Source organism: Thermobia domestica, chromosome 10 (assembly GCF_964235325.1).
Source record: "Thermobia domestica chromosome 10, izTheDome1.hap1.1, whole genome shotgun sequence".
In the NCBI taxonomy this organism is placed as follows: Eukaryota; Metazoa; Arthropoda; class Insecta; order Zygentoma; family Lepismatidae; genus Thermobia; species Thermobia domestica.
In genome coordinates this window covers 5144269-5152969 of record NC_137463.1, presented here as the reverse complement: position 1 = coordinate 5152969, position 8701 = coordinate 5144269, and positions in this window count along the sequence as shown.

The window sequence follows — 8701 nt, the reverse complement described above, 5'->3', positions numbered from 1 at the left end:
TATCAAGAAAAACAAGAATCTCTTAAAAGCTCTGGCCTCATCATTGGAAAGAGTTGAACGGATGATTGGAAAGAGTTGAACGCTGAAAAAGAGTAGTACAGTGAACACATGAACTAATCTAATATGCATTTCTTTTTCTTTTACTCTCTCCATCAGTTATTGCAACATTCGTTCTTTAGAATATTTAGCACTAGGAATAATGTCATTGTTTAAAGAGTAATGTAAGTAAACATAGGAAATAAATTACTACTACTATTATGTGAACAAGTTTGGATTTTAGCTTAATAATAATAATAATAATAATAATAATAATAATAATAATAATAATAATAATAATAATAATAATAATAATAATAATAATAATAATAATGTTTCGTGGCGAAAGAGCGTTGAGAGTTTAAGCGATAAGAACAGTGGCTAAGGCACGGGCGTCTTTAGCGGGGGATCAGGGGACGCGTCCTCCCAGATTTGTCAAATGTATTAAAACATGTGGCAGTTATATATAGATATATATAACTTTTTGCAGAAAGAGAATTTTGATTTTAATTCGCCCGCCTCCCCCACCGCGCAGAATTAAAAAGCTAACGACCTTTCGATGTCGATTTTTTTTATTCCATACAGTTTCCCAGTGACAACTATTTTGTTAATAATTTCCTGTAGTCCTTCTTCGGTTCTAGCTATAACAACCGTATCATCTGCATATCTGATCTTGTTAATGATCTGCCCTCCAATCTTGAAATCTCCAATTTCCATTAATGCTTTCTTCATTATATATTTACTGTAAATGTTGAATTATTAGTGGCGACATACTACATCATTGCCTGACTCGTCTTCCAATCTCCACACTGTTTGCTTCATTCAAGCCGACCTTCACTCGTTCTATGTGGGCTTGTGAATGAGTCGTCGGTCTCTCCAGGTGAGAATGTCCAACATAGACTAAGAGCGATGTTTCCAGTTTTAAGAGTGAATTTTGTAAAAACAGTTAAAGTCGAGTCTACAACCTTAAGTATCTACTAGCTGAACCTGCGCTTTCTACTCAGCGCATCATTCACATATGAGCACGAATCTTCTTTTCATTCCTCACAACATCTGTATATGTCCCTTTACAGACACAAGTGAAAGACGTCTTGATAAAAAATCGGCAAGGGGTACCACAAAGGGAATTTCCTTTCGATTGCTTTTTCAATATCTCGCTCCATTTGCAAGAAAACGAAAGAACGGACATTTTTCTTTTTTTTAATAATCAATTAGAACTGGACGATCTACACAAAATTTGGACTAGACCAGTGAAAATGGCACGTTTCTAACACTTGTAGTTGTCGAGATCTGATTGTTCTTTCTTTATTACATTTTTAGGGGTACACTGGAAGTGTTGAAATTTTGAAAAAGTAAAACATCATATCCCACGAGTTACACATTACAACACCACATAGTTGTATACATGGGTTGTATATCTCTCAGGTGTTTGTTACATGAGAAAATGATAATAAAAGAAAAAAAGGATAACCATTTCTCCAGTCTAAGATTAATCCTTATTGTTTGGAGTGTTTTGCCCAATGATCACCATATATCACTGACATTATAATTAATTGTGTACGTAATGTATTTGCTTATTACATACTGCATGCAAGACGAAAGAAAATACTGATCATACATGAATTAGAAACTCCAACCGGAAGTAGGCTCAAATCTAGCAAATGGTCTATAAAGGGACACGTACAGATGTGAGGAATGACAAGGATATTCATGCTCATATGTGAACGATGCGCTGTGTAGAGAGCGCAGGTTCAGCTAGTCAATTTGTAAATGAACTAAGGTCAAAGCTACCGATTTCAACTGAGACGTACTAGAACAGCTAAGGTCAAATCTGACAAGTATAAAATCAGTAACTTCCATGTCAATATAAAAAAGTAATAAACCGAATCCTCATCATAAAAATTTCTATAAACTGTTGAAGTAAAACTAAGTCGGTATCTAGCTTCACAGACCAACCGTTTATTGTGTCATGTCTTATTATTAGGAGGGCATTAATTCTCATATTGCTAATACATTCTTTGAAGACTATTTGTGGAGAAGATTTTAAGCTTTTAAAGTCTAACGAACACAGAGTTCAAAATCATCGTTAAACTTTCTGAAAGCAACAAATCAACTGGAAAGATTTAATCGTTTGCTAAAAGAGCTCTTTATAAGTAATGGCTTCACATTAAAGTTCAAGTGCCACAGTTTGGAAACTATTCTCTTTTTTTTAAAAAAAATGCTTATTGTAATGATCTCATAATGAATTCAAAATTTTCTTTTTCTTTTTCTTGAGTTTAACCCCAACTTCAGAATGTTCTATTTTCTTTTTACAGATGCACAAACATTGTTCGTACATAAATATTGCAGAAAAATCGGGAACTAAAATGTCTGGGTAAAGAATGAAGCTGTCATGATTTCTTGGCAAACCCTGAGGCCTCAGTGAGGAAGGATCATGGCAAAAAAAAAAAAAAAAAAAAAAAAGAGAGAGAGAGAGAGAGAGAGAGAAAGCACCGTGTAGATAGGAAAAAGAATGGGATGGGTTTTGTGGAGAAAACTTTGACTGTATTTCATAAAAATGACGATAGATATCTTGTCTTTGAAAGTAATGTATTGTTACATGATGCTAGTTTTCACTCGTGTGGGAAACACGAAGAAAACAAACTCAACGAAAAAAGAATTCACAATATTTGGCGAGGTTATATCAACTTTAAAACATTGGCTTATGTTGTAGCTTTGATTCATTAGTGCTGCATTTGTGGTGTTTAGGGCACGAGGATATCAAATGCAATTACTAAAGTTCTGAGCAAAAAAAAAAAAAAAAAAAAAAAAAAAAAAAGATGGTACGTTTAAGTGCACGGAAAAATCAACACTAGCTTTAACGTTATAAAAGTTTACAATATCTGTTCAAAAATATTTTAAGCTCTGAAGGGAGCTTCAGATCTGTAGCGTCATATCAGATTTGGCTTGGGGGGGGGCAAGACCCCTTATATAAGTAAAATTTCGCGTTTATCACTGACTTACTACTATTCTATTGATAAAATCTATATAAATCTCAAAGTCAGGGGGGCAAATGCTCCTCCCTGCCCCCCTAAATGACGCCCTTGTTTCAGATAGAGATCTTAAAGATCAAATATGTCCAAAATGATTAAAAGTGACCTTGTTGATTTTCTTGTACACCATTTCTCTTGGGGTATGTCGCGGAATTTTAATGTTTGTGACTTCGTAAATCTTGAACAACTCCACCTATCTCGGTCAAATTTTCAACATAGTTGAGATTTGGTCTGGAATGATTTTTCTCAATTCATTTTGACGATGTGACCTAAAGGTGGGGGAGATATATAAAAATAAATATAAATGAAAGTGACAATATTTGTGACTTAATAACTTGAACCACCCAACGGATCTCGATCAAATTTTCTCCATAGATGAGATTTTGGTCTGGAATGATTTTTGTTATTTCACTTGGACGGTACAATGTAGGGGAATGGGAGAGGAGGAGATAATATAAAATTAAATAAGCTTGAATAACTCTTGAATCACGCGACCGATCTTGTGTGAAGTAACTGTGTATTAGAAGTAACTGTGAATTTAATTCACTAAATTCCATTATTTTATTAAATTACATTATTAACGAAAGAAACACGAAACTCATTGAAAGAAAACTTTGATTAGAACTGTACATTTCAGACATCTGTTGTAAACATATTTTTGTTAATAAACTCGACTAGCTTCCTTCTTTCCTTTCCGCATACCTTCAAGCACAGCCTGATACTTCCCGATTCATTGGACTCTTAGGTCATCATTCTTGAGCTGGACAAAACTACGAGGAACAGAACAGCAAGGGGTATTCGTCACGAAGTTGAGGAAGGTGCAGGATCATCGGAGACAAACAGATCCCACCATTGGAGGACCACCGACTCCAAGTTCAAAGAATACGATTCTGCCGGTTCATCGCCGCAGATACTTTGGTCAGTTGTGATTAGTGGAATGAAGATGTGAAAGGACATCCTAAAGAAGCATTATTGTCGAGACGCATCACAGAGAGAGTTCGACGCCCCTAGCAGTCCAGCAGGATTGAATTCCAGTTGTTGGCTGTTAACAGAAGATCCAGATTCCTTCACGGCAAACCTTTCATTGTGTCAGATGACTAGGACGACGCCAGTCTCGATGGATCTATCAGGCTAGTGCTCATCCTTTATCTTTCAATCATAGCCTATCTCTCTCTCTCACCTTTTCCATACTAGTCATCTTTAAAATAGAAACATTTGAATTTCATTTAAATTCAATCATAATTTCGTTGTTAAGTACCGTGTTTTGCATCAGTTCCATCCCCTATTGTTACATTATTCTATGAGTATTTTTAGAGATTATTCTGAGCTACAACTGATGGCACAGCACCGGCACACTTGATCAAATTTGCCACATAGATGAGATTCAAGCCTGAAATGAATTTTATCATTTCACTTTAACGGTACAACAACTTAGAAAATTGGAAGGGGGATATAAAAATGAAAGTGACTACGTTTCTTACTTAATAACTCATGAACCACCTGACCGATCTCAGTCGAATTTTCAACATAGATGAGGTTCGACTCTGGATGATTTTTATCATTTGACTTTGATGGTGCTACTTACGGAGGGGAAGGGAAGATATTTAAAAATGATTGAAAATGACAAACATTAGTGTCGAATCCACAGCTTTTGGGGTTCCTGAGATGAACAGTAACACTTTTACAGCCGGTTAAATCTAAATTCAGCCCGGTGGTGCGGTGGCTCAGTGGTAGAGCGTTCACCTCCGGTGCTTGGGTTCCCTGGTTCCATCCCAGCTCGCGACGTGTGGACTTTGTGGTGGACAAACACCGTGCTCGTCGGTTTTCTCGGGGTTCTCCCGTTTCCTCCTACTTTCTTCATTCCAGCATTTCACTCATCTCTCATCATCACCGTCTCCTTTAGCCTAACCGGCATAACCGTGGGACTTATAACTTAAAGATTTCATTTCATTTCTAAATTCAGCCCGGCAACTTAGAAGAGGGGGAGATATATATATATATAAACAAGAACGAAAATGACCGATATTAACTAAATACAGGAGAATTTTAAACACATAGGTTACAATTTTTAAAGTTTTGAGTAGCAGTAACACAGATGGAACTATATTTTGTGAAGAAATACTGAAGAGGTCATGATAATTTTTTAAACAGATTTCCATTCGGTGACAGGACCATATTTCAAACTAGCGGTATGGGTCATAGTCATATTGGTTGGATGTGGGGAGATAAGAATTCACATCAGGTGATCCAACCGGTACAATACTCATCAATGAAACCAAATTTACGACCATCTTCTTCTTTGTTATCACCGGGTTATAATAATTGGTCAAGTCTGAGAACTACCGGTATATAATTTTATGATTACGTCAAAATAGAGGTGCAGATTCCATTTTTCTGCAAGAGAAACACTTTCGAATTTTCTTCATGAACTATCTCAATTTATAACAATCGCCAAATATCGATGTCGAAAGATTCTGTGCTACTTACAGTTTGTTTGACATGACCCCATGAATTTCCATATCTGGGGTAACATTGAAATCCGTGTGTTTATTCTTCCTCTTCTGGTAACGTCGTCAAGCTGCGAGATTGAATAACAAGCAATTTTCACCATCGATGCAGACAGGATTCGTCGGATTTGGCAAGAAATCGATTACCTCTGGATATATGATATTTAGCATTTATAAAGAAAAAGTTGAAAATACGTTGATTTCAGTGTTGCAAGAAATGTTCCTCCAATAAATACACTTTTTTATCATTAAAATTCAATTTTGTATATTATATACCCAGTATATTGTTTCCTTCCTTTTAGTGACAACCGATAGTACTAATGAACAGGAAAATTTTGGTTAAGCTAGTTGAACCGTTTAGAAAAAGGGAAACACAGACACGCACAAGAAAAGTAAAGTACATTTTCCGGGTATCTTAAGAGTAATATTTGTTTGTGTTACAAATGAACCACGCATTGTAATATATGTTTTAACTAGTGTACTATGTGGAGTGGAAATAACATCGAAAAATCGAAAGTCATGAGAACACTCCGTGGATACACGCCTTACGGGTCAGAGTAGAAGAAAGAGAATTTGAAGAGTAAAAGAATTTCAAGTATCTGGAAAGGATTTTGACGAGAAACGCTTGCTGTACCAAAGAGAGATTCAGGTCAACAATTGCCATAGCCAAACAAACATTCAACAAGAAAAGGTCACTCTTAACTCTGAGGCTCAATATTGGACTAAGGAAGAAGTTGGTCAAATGCTATATATGGAATATTGGACTTTATCGTTCAGAGACTCGGACATTACGGAAGTTACAGAAGAAATATTTAGAAAGCTTTAAAATGTGGTGTTGTTGAAGGAAGATGAAGAAGATAAAGTGGACAGTGAGAGTAACAAAGATGTTTAAAAAGGATAGGAGACAAGAAGACGCTTCAAGAAAGATCCTTCGTAGGAAGGTCAATTTGATTCGACATATCTTGCGAAGAAATTGTCTTTTTATACATCTATAGAAAAAAAAGATGGATGGAAAGCGAAGAATAGGAAGAAGAACACAGCTGATTTATGATTTGAAAAATAGAAAAAATATTGGGAGTTAAAAGGGGAAGCTGAAAATCGAGAAACGTGCAAGGAACATTTCCAGGCTCAAATCTAATATTGAAAAAAAAAAAGCTAATTATTCCCAAGACCTATCGAAAGGCAGAATACTTAATAAAAATAATAATAATAATAATAATAATAATAATAATAATAATAATAATAATAATAATAATAATAATAATAATAATAATAATAATAATAAGTTTCAAAATACTATATTTAAACTATATACCGTGGTAAGAAGAAAGTATCACAGCAAATTGCAAGCTATTCCTCATAATTCATTAAATTGTTTTCACGCTTTTTATAAAATATTTTAATCAATTCATCCGGTAACATTCCCAAAATCTCGAGATCACAAAAGCTCTTCATTAATAATTGCAATTCTTCTTCACTTTCAGCTAGGTGTTCATCAATCACCCTAAACGCTTTAAGATTTGGCCGAGGAACTACCTCACATATTTTAGATATGAATGCTTCTGACCTGTTAATCACTTTCCGAAGATGCACTTCTCTCAGAGAATTGGCACTTTTTAACAAATTTATTAGGGTGTCTTCAGAAATATCCACGTCCAGACTAACAGTATTTAGGTTGCACATGGTACGAACTTCATTTAAATAAACAGGTATGGTTCTGTCGAATGAATAAGTACACAATGTTTGCAAATTATTACAACAATTAAAAATTGTACACAAATCAATGAAAATGTTTGATGACATAAAAGTATAAAATAATGATAGCTTTTGGAGAGTTTGTCCTTTAGCTGTGATGTACTGAACAATAAGATTGTGCACAACTGACTGTGAGCACAAAAATACTGATAGTGCTTTCAGAGGATTCAAATCTTCTAACTTCACTACATCATCAGATATACCTTCAAATTCTAAGTCTTCTAAATGTGGACATAACAACAGGAAGAAGTGAATAATATCACTTGATAAAGTAGGTAAATGTACAACTTTCAAATGCAACACTCTTCCAATATTGTCCTCGGGAAGACTCCATTGTATGCTGTTTAAATAAGAAGTAATTATCTTCAAATCTAAAGGAACATATTCTAAGTTTTCCAATAGTTCTAGAACTACTAGCAATAATTTCGGAGATGTATCGTTCATTGTAAATGTCAAGCTTTTTAGCGTTTTGCAAAGAGAGGTTTTAGATCTCGAAAATGTTGTCACAGTCCCATTGACTTTTGGTATAAGTTCTGACGGATGTATCAATTTACAAATAGGTGGGAAAATGTCTGGAATTTTCCACAATCTGCTTTGTAGTTCTTCGTAATTACCATTCAGAATGTTTTCTTTTCCATCCGAATCATGTATATTTTGATTTCGAGTTATTTTCTGTGTTAAGAGATAAATCCCAACTTCCGATACTTCAGAGTCTGATACATCAAGAACTTCCAAACAGTGACATTCTTCACCAATTACTTGCATTATCTCATCGGTAGCCAAGTGACGCAGAGTTAAATGAACCAATCCTCGCGCAGATTTCAAAATGTCTTTTACTAGTCGGTGATCAATTGAGGTCAACGAAATAAAGTTGGTGAAAAACTCCATATTAAGCTTGAGAGTCAGAAGTGATTCTCCAAATTCGGCCAGTAATTCCAGAAGTCTTGTCAGGTGGGAATTTTGAAGATCAGCGTAACCAAGATCAAACTTCTGCATTTGTTTTGACGCTAAAATTTCCAGAAGAAATAATGTCAAGGGAAATATCCGAGAAGGAGTTTGTATTTCGTGATGGCTCCATATTTTTGGTCTATATGTAAGTGTACGATCAAAAAGTGTTGCACGTATGGCTTGTGGTAGTTGCTGGAAATACTTACGGAAAATATGTCTGTGGCTATAGAATGTGGTAACGTCTTCAAATATTTTTGGATGTTTAGAATGAATCAACTTAGTTAAATGAGTCAGTAGAAGATTTCGGAGTGATGGAATCTGTATCGGGGAGGCCATCATTACATTGAAAGTGATATTGTAAATTGAATATTATTGATTTAGTTCCATGTTTACTGATTATTTAATCTCAATATCAAATTGCAT